The following is a 13870-nucleotide window of genomic DNA, read 5'->3' as shown; positions in this document are numbered from 1 at the left end:
ATGGGTTTGTTTGACCACAGGGAAGGGGGACTTCAGATACTACTACTACTACGCAGTTTAATCTCGCGGGGACCGAATGGGTTTTCTTCCTATTTCCTCGCTACTCCCAATTGAATCCTGCATTTGCGGACATCACAGACTCTGGACAAGGTGCCTGAATCTTACTTCTGGTGCGTGAAAGCTATAGACCTAGCTGCATTCCCGATGGAAACAACAGAGTTGCCCCACCGCGCAATCTGTGAGCATACGACGTCATTCGACCAGACGAGCCTCGTTGTCTCACCGGATCTGCCAACACGATCTATTTGATAGTCCGCCTGCGGGGGACTCGCTCGTAAAATCTTGATTAGAGCACAAGGACAGCGCCACCGATGTGCTGTTATATACAGGCGGGCGGTTGAATGTATGTTTTTATTTTTCCCCTCCGAGCAACTGTTTTGGCAGCGCCAGTAAACGGGAGACGGTGTCTACTATGGGATGTGGAGTGCACACAATGTTGTTTTTTCTTTCTTTTTTCATCTGCCCATGGATTCTGAGTTGAATACGCAGCGAATAAAAAGCAGAGAAAATTGCTTCCTCACTTTCTGGTTCGTGGTTTTCTATTTGACGGGCTAAGTTTGTAGTCGTGAAGTTGACCGTGAGCCAGTCAGCGCAAAAGGAATCTTTTCCAGGTGCTACGCACCCAGTGACCAGTTTTCCACCCCGAAATGGATGCAATAATTACTCACTACGCAATACAATAACTAAGAAGCGAAGTTCACAACCTTGCTTTTTCATTTTTCAGTCCTGGTAAAATTCCAGCCAATTCTTTATTTACTTTTCTGGCCATGCCTGCGTTGCCTGATCTCAGCAATGACTTTGCAATGGTCTGCATATATATTCTTTTTTTTTTCCTTTTCGTCATAAATCAGAACGTAAGAAGTAGGTGCTCCTTCTTCGAACCTGCTTATTACAGCCTCAGAGATTGGGCGCCTGCCACGGGTGTACTTTCAAATGCTGGACACACTGTCATCAGCGTTCCCTCTCGTAATTTTTTGTACAACCCAGTGCGCGTCGACCATCTGGGAGCGGTCGCGAGATAGAACTTAGTCGTGCCACTTCAGGTGTCAAAGAAAAAGCCCAGCTGCTCAGCGAATTCCTTCATTTCATGAGCGCGCAACGAACACAGTTTTCGTTTCGTTATAACTTACCGGCCCCTTTATCTGGTCTTACTTCTCAATTAAACAACACTCTTACATTCGCAGTTCGACATCTTCAAGTTCGTTTTTCTTAACTTATTAAGTGTACCTACCAGCACTTGATAGTCCCCTCTGATATGCCATGATAGGTACGTGCCACATGTTAACGTCGCATCATCAAAATAATTAACGCCATCATTATCATCATCACCAACCAAACGTGCCAAGCGTTGAGGTCACAACAACCGCGTCGTCTTTAGAGGATTTTCACTGTCGACGATTTATTAGCTTAAGAAGGCCAACCTTACAAAAACCACCCCGCCTTCTCGGATTAGAACCAACCGTTGAAAATTTACGATCTTTGGATGCCTGTACTATTGGGCTCAGCGACGGGAAGATTTGCGCTGCCATCCAAGATTTTCTTTCAGGATCAATGAGATTTAAACTCCGAATACAAAATCTTACACCTGTTTTTCTTTCAACCAATTTTCATTTGAGTTGTTTTATTTTAATGGTTCTCGTATAATTTGTCATTTTCATACTTCTATCTTCATCATTTCATTCTAACTTAGCTATTACAAATGTTTCTCCTCTTATTTTGTACTTGGCTTTTACCGACCATATTCTCGACCAAGCCCCCAGAGTCGGTACGGGTCAGGATTTCCAGGCATCTTCATCTGCGTGTCGCCCGATCCTCCGTAGTGGGTCGAGCCGAATGACTCGCAGAGTCAACGAACCAACCCTGCGCGCTGTTCCCGCCTCGCGAAGACACCGGCAGGATTACAGAACGCGCAGCGGGTGTGCTCCCTCTCAAGAAAGAGCCGCCATAACCCGGTTCTCGTTTCTCGATCCAGAAGGACTCGAAACACCGTCGCACGTGAGTCCCGCGTACGTTACTGCGGGCGTATTCCCTTTCGGCCGAGCTCTCCACGGCGAGCCGCCTGCAGGCCTCGGCGTTGTCTCCGTAACCTCTGCTGACATGTCAAACTGAGGAGAGGGTTGGGGGCGTGACTCGCCTGCGCCACCGGCGCACCCAAGGCATCCAGTCTGCCTCTATAGGACACACTCGTAGGTAATAGTGTTTTGGCGCTTTACATGTATCCAGTCCCCGACGTGTTAGAGATTGTGCAATAGGCACTGTGTACGCGCAGTTAGCAAATAACGGACGAAATCAGGAAGGTTCTATGCGAATGTCTAGGCTTTACTTTAGCTTTTCTATAAGGGCACGTCGGAGTAGTACGTAATTAAGAGATTCCCGTCTCTCCTTCAGAAAATGTTAGAAATAAAGGCATTGTAATATTGCTTGGCGTAGAATGAAAAGCAATGAAGAAAAACATTGCTTCATTCTAAGCCCGAAGGTTTCAATTTTGTTTCTCGTTTTTTTTTTTTAAACGTGCTTGTGAACGCCTCGTCATACTGCTTTCTATGAGCTCTCAGCTACTAGAGTGCGGCTTTAAAGCCTCAGTGCCAAATCCTATCATTTTTCGCACTGTTGGGATAAAAGCAGGCGGCGCCTTATGATTTACTATGTTGTATTCCATCTTTCGCGGGTTTTTTTTTTTCATAAAAGGAAAGGAATAGTACCTTTTCTACTCCTACATGCTGCACTGACTTGTGGTTTGTTTATCTATTATATCATAATTGCGTAAACCACCTGAACCAAAGTTTGATATGCTTTAAATAAAGCCTTTTCATGTCTCTTCCCATCCGCTCCCCCTGCCCCGTCAAAAGAAGCAAATGCGCCGTGCTACTTTCCGCGTCAACAAAAATAAGGAACGAGCTTAATAACTAGACAATGAAATTGGGTGCGCAGTTTGCCTATGTTTGAGGAAGAGGAGCTTATTCACCACAGCCACGCCAAAGGTTTCAAAAGCAGCAACAACGTTAGAAAACCTTATGCTCATTTCCACCCCACTACATCCAGGGGTAGAAAGACTTACTTTGGTGATCGACGGTGAATACATCTCAGGAGCGTTCCCGTTGATGCGGCACGAATGCACGCGAATCATCTGACGCTCTAGTTCGGCTAATGAGTTGATCATGCTCACATAAAAAAAGTCATTCGTTGATAGACGTTATTCTCACGCAATGTTTAGCGAAAGGCTTACCGGAAAACATGCGAAACAAGTGATACACGTTCATTTTTTAGACAAACATGCGCTCTCTCCTCTGTCAGCACTCTTCGTCACAGTGCTATTGCGACAGCGAGTGTTCGCGGTAACCGAATGAGGTCTGTTTACCTCTGTATTTGGGCTTGACCAAGCTCATTCAGTCAGGGAAAGCTTACTGCAATACATAGTGTGCGTAAAAATTACAGGCTTACTTCGTTTATTATTCTCATATCTATAGCTATCACTTTCATTGATTCGCCCTAGACGTCAAACACGTTTCTTTTTTCTTGTTACAGGTTCAAGAAGTTCAGGAATCATGTGTTGGAGCAGCACAAGAACCACCCTCGTTTTCGTGTCCCTAATGTGCATGGTAAGATTGCGGTTTTTCAACCACTTTGTTTAAGATCTTTTTGCAGCTGTGAGCCGTAATGCGATGTGCCAATTTTCAGAGTTTTCATGCTCTGCTTGATAACTAAAAATATTGCTGCGCAGGATTACTTACGATGAAAAAGAGGGCAGTGGTGTGAAAACGACGACGACGTCTGGGGGCTGGTGATGGTTGTTGCCTTTCGGTCAATGCAGCGTATTCATTTAGTAAATAAGCTTGTATACAGCTTCTCTTCTGCGTCTTCCCTCGTGACATATTTAATGGAGGTGGACGTTCCCTCTTTTCGTCACGGAGCTTAGAAGTGGACGGTGTGTCGAGCTTTCAAGCATGGCTTCCGGAGACGACAGCTCGTCTCAACGAATTCTGACACCTGCTGCCCACCCGATGACTTGCATGACACTCTCCGAACCCATGATCCTGGCGTATTCTCGGGAAAATATGGAGAAGACGTCGGGTACCGGATCAGCCAGTACGAACGCGTCAGCACCAAAAACCGGTGGGACTCTACTGTCATGCTCGCCAGCGCAGTATTTTATCCGGGTGGAGCACCTCGAGTATGCTTTGGGACATGCCGAGATGAGCTCACCAGCTGGGATACGCTTAAACTATGCTTCTTCGGCAACCACTACCGCCACCAACTTGCAGGGAAGAAAGCATTATCCATCTGCGTGCAGATGTCAACAGAGCCTACGTCACGTACATTCAAAGCGCCTCAGCTCTGTGCCGCAAAGTTGACGCGCACATGGCTGAGCCAAACAAGGTTTCCCACATTCTCAAAGGCCTCGCCAATGTTGCCTTCAACTTGCTCGTCTTCAACAACGTGGCGACGGTGGACGCAGTTATCAACGAGCGCCACCACCTGAAACTCGAAAAAACTCGACATATCAACCAACAGTTCGCCCTTCTACAAAGCACCGCGGCGGCATCTTGCTGTGCCAACGCTCCCCGTCCCAACAACACTGGCGATGTCACCCGGATCGTCCGGCAAGAGATGCGCTTCTTTTTCCGAGTAACGGAAGAATCATCGTTGACAAATACCAAGAACAGGAGTGGTATCAATACGGAGCCTTGAGGAACACCGCTTGTTGCCATGTGCACAAAAGATGACTGTTTATTGACGCTAACGTAACAGGGCATATCAAGAAGATAACTGCGAAGGAGAGCGACAACTGAGGCATCAACACTACGACGCGTCAGCTTTACGAAGAGCATTGGATGGCTGACCACATCAAAAGCTTTGCTGCGGTCGCAAGTCACGCTTAGAGTAATCAAGTCACGCTTAGGAGTATTCGCATCGAGATCTGCGTCATCAAGCTCGCAAGATTGGTGACTGTTGAGTAACCACAGAGAAATCCGTCTTCGTGTAGAGCCGACAAACTCTTTACACTAAATGACACTATGGTGTCAAGGGCAAGCTCAAAAATCTGGATGTCACACTGGGAAGTGAAATCAGCAGGTAGTTCTTGAGATTTCTTTTGAACAGCACCTAAATACAGCAGAAACGCAAGCTGCCTTACAAATAGACCGAAAGGTGGAAGAATCAACACAGTTAATAAATTCATGCAAATGCAGGTGCACGTACGTTGTCGTAGGCTTTTAAAATGGCCGTGGAAATGCCATCGAGACCACAAGACAATGAAACTTTCAAACGTCCGATACACTTATGGACGAGCTCCTCATCAAACAACACTGTACTGTGCATCGTGACTGATGACTGGTGCTGACAGGTACCATCGCTGTTATCACAAGTTGACATATGGAAGAAAAATGAACAGCAAGGCAGTCAGCAACTGGCATTACTTTTACACGATTTGAGTCAAGCAGGCGAAGACTCTCCACGATCACTGTAGTCAATCCTGTCATGCGTCATACGTCAGTCCTGTAGTCATACGAGTAGTTACAAATATCAAGCGGCCATTCAGAGGCACTATTTTCCAGAAACACTATATACGAATCATGATCTCACCTGCAGAGACGTTTGAATATACCTCAAGAAAGGCGAAATTGCCATCCGCAGCCATTATATTGTGAACCTTTAGCTTTCTGTGCACACTAACATTATGCTTGAAAATATTTATGAGTTCTAACGAAAACCAACGGGTACACTTTGAGCCCTCAGGAAGACAGCGGGGGATATATATCCGCCTACCATCAAGGATAAGCTTCGCGATTTGGCGAGCTTGCTGTTCAGCAATCACTATGGCAGTAAGCTGTGACGCTTAAAAAGAAGTAGTAGTGACCAACGTAGTGACCAAGTTTGCAACCAAAGTGAGGCCATCTGGTGAAACTGGTGGAGGTGCTGTACATAAGGGCGACACAAAGACCACTATTTCTGGCGGCTGATATACTTGCAACGACACACAAGAGGAATGGCAGAACGGGACACATGTACTACATGTTGCGCAGTTGTAAGGCGTAAGCCTAACAGGTTACCACAACAGTAATCAATCAATCAAGTATATCACACTTTAGTTAGAGTGCCCAGGAACAGCTAAGTAGCCTTCATATTGGCGCACCTAAATAGTAATACGCGAGACAAAAGGTACAGGAAAGACTAATGTGGTAGACAGAGAAATAGGGAAACCGAAAACAGAGAGGGGGGCGTAAGAGGGAGTTAATCGCAAAACATTGTTTTCTTCATTTACATACAACAGAGGAAAGGAACCCTGAAATGTGACCATACAGGCTGAATACTTATTACATGCTTCTTTTTTTATACGAGCCATAGGACAGTGTTTATTGCAACAACGCCGCGCAGAGAATATGGAATGTTGCTTGGAGAACTTTTGCAGCATGGAATATACCTCATGGTCAACAAGGTTTGTACAATGTAGGATGTCATAGACCACTTTATAGAGGAACAAAAGGTTTCATTAATTACGTCTTGTTTCAAGACGAGTAAATCGAGGTACGTTTGAGAGGGCTTGATTATGGTCTCCAGAACATCAATAGGGGTGCTTGACAATACATGTCAACTTATTCTAGATGCGTTCAATGAGGTTAAAATTATATTGGCACCTACGAGCCACAGCTCCATACTCTAGTAGGGGAAGACACACAGTAGAGTGTAATTTCGGAAAGGCAACAGATGAGTAGAAATCATGCGATATACGACAATCAATATGAAGAGCGCGAAGTGCGCGTTGTTTCGGATACTTAGCGTGGGAGGCGAAGCTTAGCGGTTATTTTTATCTTTTTTTTAAGTACACAACAAGATCTTTCGCTTCATCGACCTTGGGCGCGGGAGTATTCCGAAGGGTGTATGGAAATCGCCCATGCTGTAGTTTAGCTCATATCGACACGAAGTGAACAAACGAGGCCTCGGCACAACGGCGTTCCTTTAATAACGGTTGTCACTCGGCGAAGGCGCGTTTCACTATATGCACTTCGTGGTTCTCGTTCCAGTGGCAGGCGACAGAAGGTGCCAGCCTGTCTCGCGTCGGTACTATATAACCTAATACCATAGTTTTGAAAGTATTTAAGAGTGGCGTATGTGTTTCTACACCAGTTTGAGAGTGGAGAAATGTCTTTTTGGAGGTCAGTTCAATCGTAAACAATATTGACAGTCTTAAACAACTTTAAGTCGTCAGAGTATAGAAGGAATGAAGAGTGTTGAATTGCTGACGAAATATGTCGTTTATGAACACCAGGAAGACAAGAGGGCCAGAGGGCCAAGAACAGATCCTTGAGAAGCTCCGCTAGTGATCTCATGACCAATAATGCAAAACGAAGCACAATCTATTGCTTAGATGATTTGCTACAAGCGCATAATAACAACAATAGTAATAATAATACTATAACCAAGAAAGGAATTCACTGAGGACTATGATACTTCCTTATGCGAAATTTGAGTGCAGCTGTATACGTGCTTTTATTTGGCGATACACTCAGGCAAGGAATTTTAGAAAGACATATAGCAGAGTCGGCGATCATCGACAATCTGATCTTCGGCTCAAGCGCATCGGCTTTTATACATGACTCGTCGAAGGTTCCCGTGTAATCGCTGGTGCCACGTGGCTTCCAGAAAGTGCTACACAATTCGTGGCGCGCATGCAATCATAGTAGAAAACAATCGCAAACCGTGACAATCGAAACAAGCGCGAACGAGAACAAACCAAGCCGACCAATCAACCGCGAGCGAGAGCTGACGCGAGCAGAGGATAGTACGAAACGAGCGGCCTGACTGAGACCAGCTTCAAGTACGCGGCGAGCGGTTGAGAGGGTCCGCATGACCCGGCTTCCCGCGCTCGCGTCTCTGAAGGGGCCACTCTCATTGGTGTCCACCCTTCGCGGCTCGCGTCTTTCATATCCAGCTCTCCGTTCGCTCTTTCCTCTTTCGTTGTGCTCGTTCGCTCGGGAACGCCACCGACGCCGCCGTCGGCAACGCGCGCACCAGAAACGGGTGCCTAGGTGTTGCACTCTAAAATAATTTTTATTTGACTATGACAACATCGCACGCAAGCGGGCAGTGCTATGAAGTTAAGAGGAATCTATACCTTAATATAACGGAGGCAAAGGACGTTCTCCTACTCCTGCTACTTCTCACTCTTGCATCAGCTCCTTCGGGCAAACAGCAAGTTTCCTGAACTTCTAACTCATCGATACTTATTCGTATACTGTCGACCTCAGTTATAGAGTAGAGTCCTCCTCAGTTATAGGAGGCTTCTTATAGTGCTCAAACAGTTTTAGTATTTCTTTTGTCGGATTTAGTATCTACGCGCGTTTTCAGTATTCCAACGTGGCTAGGGGAGTATTTTAGCTTTGTCCACAATGCATATGCCTCCAAAATTTCAGCGAGCCATTCCTATTCTTCTCTCTACAGCGATCACTTGCAAGTCTCAGACAGAATTCCGTGTTATGCGACATAACTTAGTATGCATCGATGTCAAATTAAACAAGCGAGGTAACTCACTTGCTATGGTCTTTCTCAGCTGATTTCGAAGCCACAGTTTCGACGCCGGCTGCCCCTTAATGGTGGCTTATTGCAAAAACGATCGCGTACTGTACATCGGGCGCGCGCGTAACAACCCCAGGTGGTGAAAATGCATGTTAATGTCTCCCACTACTAGGTTGCTCATAATCAGATGATGCCTTTGGCCCATATAATCCCAGAATTTCTAGTCACATAGGTGAAATGACTCGTTCAAGAACGGCAGTTCAAGAGCACAGACTCTTCGTCAGGTACGCTATGTATGTGCAAAGTATTGGTTCACTACTGCGATTCATAATCTTGAGCAATCGGTTTGAATCCGGTAAAGAAGTTGTTAAGACGGTGGGCCGGTAGGGAAAACCTTTTAGAGCGCAGCTCTTAAGCGCTCGGTCCTGCGTTGAGCATCGGCGTGGCTCGCGTCGGACTTCGTGACCGAGCGAACGTGGTGCGCAGTGGCAGATGAAAGAAGAGCGCGCAAGGAGGAAGGCGGAGTAAGAGCGGAAGGGAGACGGCCTGGGCATGCGCTGAGTTGCCGGCGGCCACGGAAATTTCAGGCGCGTGGACTACCTAATCTGCGCTTCCGAGGGGGGGGGGGGGAGCCAGGGTGGCGTGAGGTGGGGAGGATAAGTGTTCCGTGGGGGAAGGCTACGCGGCGTGAGCTGCTGAGGTCAGTTTGCGGTACCGGCGTGTGTGACGGGGATGCTACTCCTACAAAAGACGAAGGCGAGCTACTACGACTAAGGCTGGATGTGACACTCCCTTGGGTGTTGTCGCCGCTGACACTGGTGTCACGATTTCCCCTCGACGAACGGCCTTCTCTCGTTGTTGGTGCCGCTCAAGACGGACTGTGCTGCCACGATGGCTACGATATCGCGCCAGAGTAGCGCGCGTCGGCTGTATGGAAACAAAACGCTATGATTCGCCCCTACGCGTCGCCCACGCGCTGCCTCTCGCAAACTCTCTATTAGTGAGGCAGTCGCGCCATGCTTTGCTCCGTGCGCAATTTGCCGCACGAGGCACATTGCCCGTGCCAGCTACGCTACTCGCAGCATTCTCTTCCTAATATAAACTGTGTACCTATATCGTCATAATACAAATTATTGACACGCCAATTGAAGACACGTATAGATATGCGCTGAAATTTCCCATAGGGAGTATTGTAACAGTCAGTGATTTTTTTTTGCATACGCTATGTAATGTAATATGTAATGTAATATGTAATGTAATATGTAATACCCCTATGTAATACCCCTTCGGGGGCCTTTAGGGGTATTATGAGATAAAATACGCATTGGGCATCATCTCTTGGTTTACCATTTGAAGAGGAAATGAATGGCGATGGGTTGTTAAGGAGGGGCTACAATTAAAAGTACTTTCGCAGCGGTGGTTCCTGAGGATAGTCCATGGACGAATCTAAAATTCGCTTTTTTTATGCTGCAGTTGACTTTGTAGCAAACTGAGCTAAATACAAGATATCTTCCTGCAGTACATGAACGGGTTCAACCTCACATCCAGGCTGTTCGGCTTCTATGATATACTTCGGCGGTATCAGGCAGCTGAATTCATTCCCGACGTCTACGATCTGTCGAAATGGGGTGAGTTAATTTAGATACGGCATGTATGAATATCTACAGATAGACGAAGAGACAGGCAGACAGATTAATCAAAAGTTCGAGACCTGTTCTTACTTGAAGAAATAAATTTATGCACATTCAAACATTTTCATGTTTAAAATAGCCATATTGCGCAGCGTTCCAGTCTACCACTTAGTGAATATATAATGGGATCCTTACACCAAGTGAAATATCAGGAATCTTGAAAAAATTACAAAGAAAGGGGCAGTTAGGTTTATATTTCAGGCTGGACTGTCCTCTAAACTCTATTTCAGGCTGTACTGTCCTGTATAGGCTGGACTGTCCCTCTAAACTCTATTTCAGGCTGGACTGTCCTGTATAGGCTGGACTGTCCCTCTAAAATTATGTCAGAAAATCCTATACCTACCCTTGAATCACGCCCAATGCAGCAGAGGCTTGAATTCCTTTCCCTCCTTCTCAACGAGAAGCTTGAAATGAAACCATCGACTTACAACACGCTTGCAATAACTCGGCACACAAGACATTATCATGCTGACTCACTAACACCATTATCCTCGAACTGATACGCTTAAATGTTCTTTTTTCCCCGAAAAATATCGCACTCTAGAAGGTTTTCACACACACTGCGAGTAGAGGTGGCATAAATTTGGTGTGTGCTATATATATATATATATATATATATATATATATACATAGCACGCACCACAGACCCTTCGGTCCAAGCAGAGGGGCAATGGACAATGGAGTACATACAGATATAGTGAACAAATAAAACAAGCAAGCAGCAATTTATGCAATTTTTACTCACAGTGTGTTTGTAATCAAGTAATCCAAAAGAACGTTGCGCGCGGTCGCATATTGCTATACATCTATGTAGGAATATGCGACCAGACGCAATGTATTTCTTTTTTCTTTTGAAAGGAAGCTGGTTCATAAGCTGGCGAAATGAAGCAGTTGCGTCTATTAGAGTTAAGTACTGACGGTTTATATTTAAGCCATGTTTCTGTTCTTGCCTCTTGGCTAAGTGAATGGCCGGAAGAACTCGAATGGAATCACCATGGGCCTGGCGGGCGTGAGCCTCTTCTTCGACGTCGTGCTCCTCACTGGAGCGCTGAAGGTATGCGGATATCATGAAAAAGACTTTTTAAATGCAAGGGCTTTAATGTGGTTGAACAAAGTTCGCTGCGTTTAAAAGCATACCATGAAGGGTAGCGTAGATTCAACCATTCAAACCAATATATATATATATATATATATATATATATATATATATATATATATATATATATATATATATATATAAACTGTCAGCCTTAACTTGGCGCCTTAATTCCTGCGGCGCTTGAAAATTGAGCAAAGCTCTGTCGGGACAGTCTATTGCCTTGCGTCAACATCTTCGAACATAACATTTGAACATATTTAACATGTAATTTCCAAACATATTAGAAATTTTTGGATACCTAAGCACATGCCGCTTCCCCTGTTTCATAGATTAGTCTCTTCTTTTTTGTCAAATGATATGGCATTCTTTGTGCACGTGTGGATAACAGACAGCAACAGGTGCCTAAGACCTTGCTATACACACGTACAAAAATGTATCCGCTTCCCCAACAGTCAACAACCAACTGTGTGCTACATTTGCCGAAACTTGTAGTTATTTTTTTTTCTATTTCACCCTTGAGAAGAAAGGCCATAGCTTATCACAAAGAACTGCCTCGAAATGAAACCGGCCGAACTCCGCACGTGTGAGTAACGCCGTAATGAGGTGACATGCACTTAGACCAAATGATGTGCCTAGCTCCAGCTTCGAGAAGTACATCTTCATAAATGAAATTGTGTTTTGCTAACAAATGCACTTGTTATAAGTGTTAACAATACAATCAACGCGCTTAATATAAAGCGAATATTTAACGTATTTATCGAAGAAAATTTGTTAAAACCAACAACACAGTACGTTCTCACGTGAAAATGTTGACCGCTGCCTCTAGTAGTGCAGTAATTCTTAAAGGGGCCCTGAACCACCCCTCGGGCTTGGTGAAATAACATAGTCCGCGGGTAGCATACGCTGCTGTGGACATCTCCGCCAAGTTCTGCTGTCGTACGCGGTCCGTGGAGCTCGCAAACGGAGCGCGAAGTCACCTTTTTCTCAAACGCTCTCGTTTCAAAAACCCCATGATCCTCGCTCTTTTCTGGGTGCTCTATTTCGTCATAAAGCACACTCTAATCCGCGGCTGCTATTGGTCGCTACGCTCGGCTACACTGCAGCCGCCGCGAGGTGCCGCCACGAGTCCAGTGGCTAAGCGCACTGCGGCTCTCGGAGGACAGCCGCGTTTGGCTTACGTTTAGCGCGGCATAGACCCCAAATCGGAAATTTGAACTGCGCGCCACGGTGACGTCTCCGCCGTATCCTTCGCAGTGCAAGGCATTGGAGGTGGAAGGGGAGCACAGCTGAGGCCATGTTTGATTGCCGATAACTCCGCTTCTGCTGAACGCATTGAAGTACTTTTTGCGGCAAAGTGGTTCTGCAATAGCCTATCTTCACTTCAAATGTCTTTCTCCACTTCGATAAGAAGTGGTTCAGGGTCCCTATAAAGAATTACTTGATTTTCCAAAAGAGATTTTTCATGATGCTCGCTTGCTAAAAAAAATTACGACCATTCCACTCTGTGAAGATGGAAAGGCAGCGAAAGCTGTCGACAGTCAAAGCTCTCAAACGAACAGCAGAGGGCTTTCACTGCCATTCGATCTTCACAGACTGGAACGGTCATCATTTTTTTGCGTTATGGGTCTGGCGTCGTTGCTTGTTTGGAGGTGGCCGGGCTCGCACTTGTAGTTTTCGTTCAGCATCCCGGGAACTTTCTTCGTCGGTGGTCGTGTCACGCCGGTGCCGTTTACGTTCTCTTTGCTCGTAAGCGATCCTCGTAAGCATGTTGTTCTTCGGGTGTACGAATTATACCCATCGATAACGCAGCTGTTTTTAGCGCCGATACCTCTCCTGATTATATACTGCGATAACTTTGACGTCACGCTATTGCTCACGTCCAGCGTTCTAATCTGTGACACATTTTTACATCTGCGCCACCACACTGCACCCGTATGGATTTGTTAGAAATCGCTCAGTCCGTTTCTGTTGCCGCGCGCCGAAAAAACTACGGAACGATAGAGATATACATCAGTCGCTATAAAAATCACATCATGTATGTCGTTTGCGTGAGAGAGATTAGGTTAGTCACAGGGCAGTGGCACAGGCATTGGCCGCCAAACTCCCCACAGTGATCGGCGTCCTTTGCGTTCTCAAAAAAAAAGAAAGAAAGAAAGAAAGTAGAATGAATGGTGGGTGACCCTAATCTTTGACTTAGGTGTCTCTTAGTGGCTCTCGCACTTCGGTGTTGGTGTTCTTCGGGTTAAGTGAGTGAACGCCTCTCCCCTGGCACTATATGCGGGCGAGGAGCGACGGAGGGCGAGGAGGAAGCGCAGCGCGTGCTACTTGGCGGGGCGTAGCAACCTAGCAAGTGGCACACGAAGCGCGCCTTACGCGCCCTCTCCTGTGCTGACGTCAGAGCATGTAACGAGTGCGCGCGCGCAGCTGTTACGAGCAAGCGAGCGAGCAGGTGAGCGCCGGGAGAGGAGAAGCGAAAGAGCAGGGATCCGCGTCACATCCGCTCTGC

This window comes from Dermacentor variabilis, chromosome 6 (assembly GCF_050947875.1).
Source record: "Dermacentor variabilis isolate Ectoservices chromosome 6, ASM5094787v1, whole genome shotgun sequence".
NCBI lineage: Eukaryota > Metazoa > Arthropoda > Arachnida > Ixodida > Ixodidae > Dermacentor > Dermacentor variabilis.
This window is presented reverse-complemented; position numbering follows the sequence as displayed.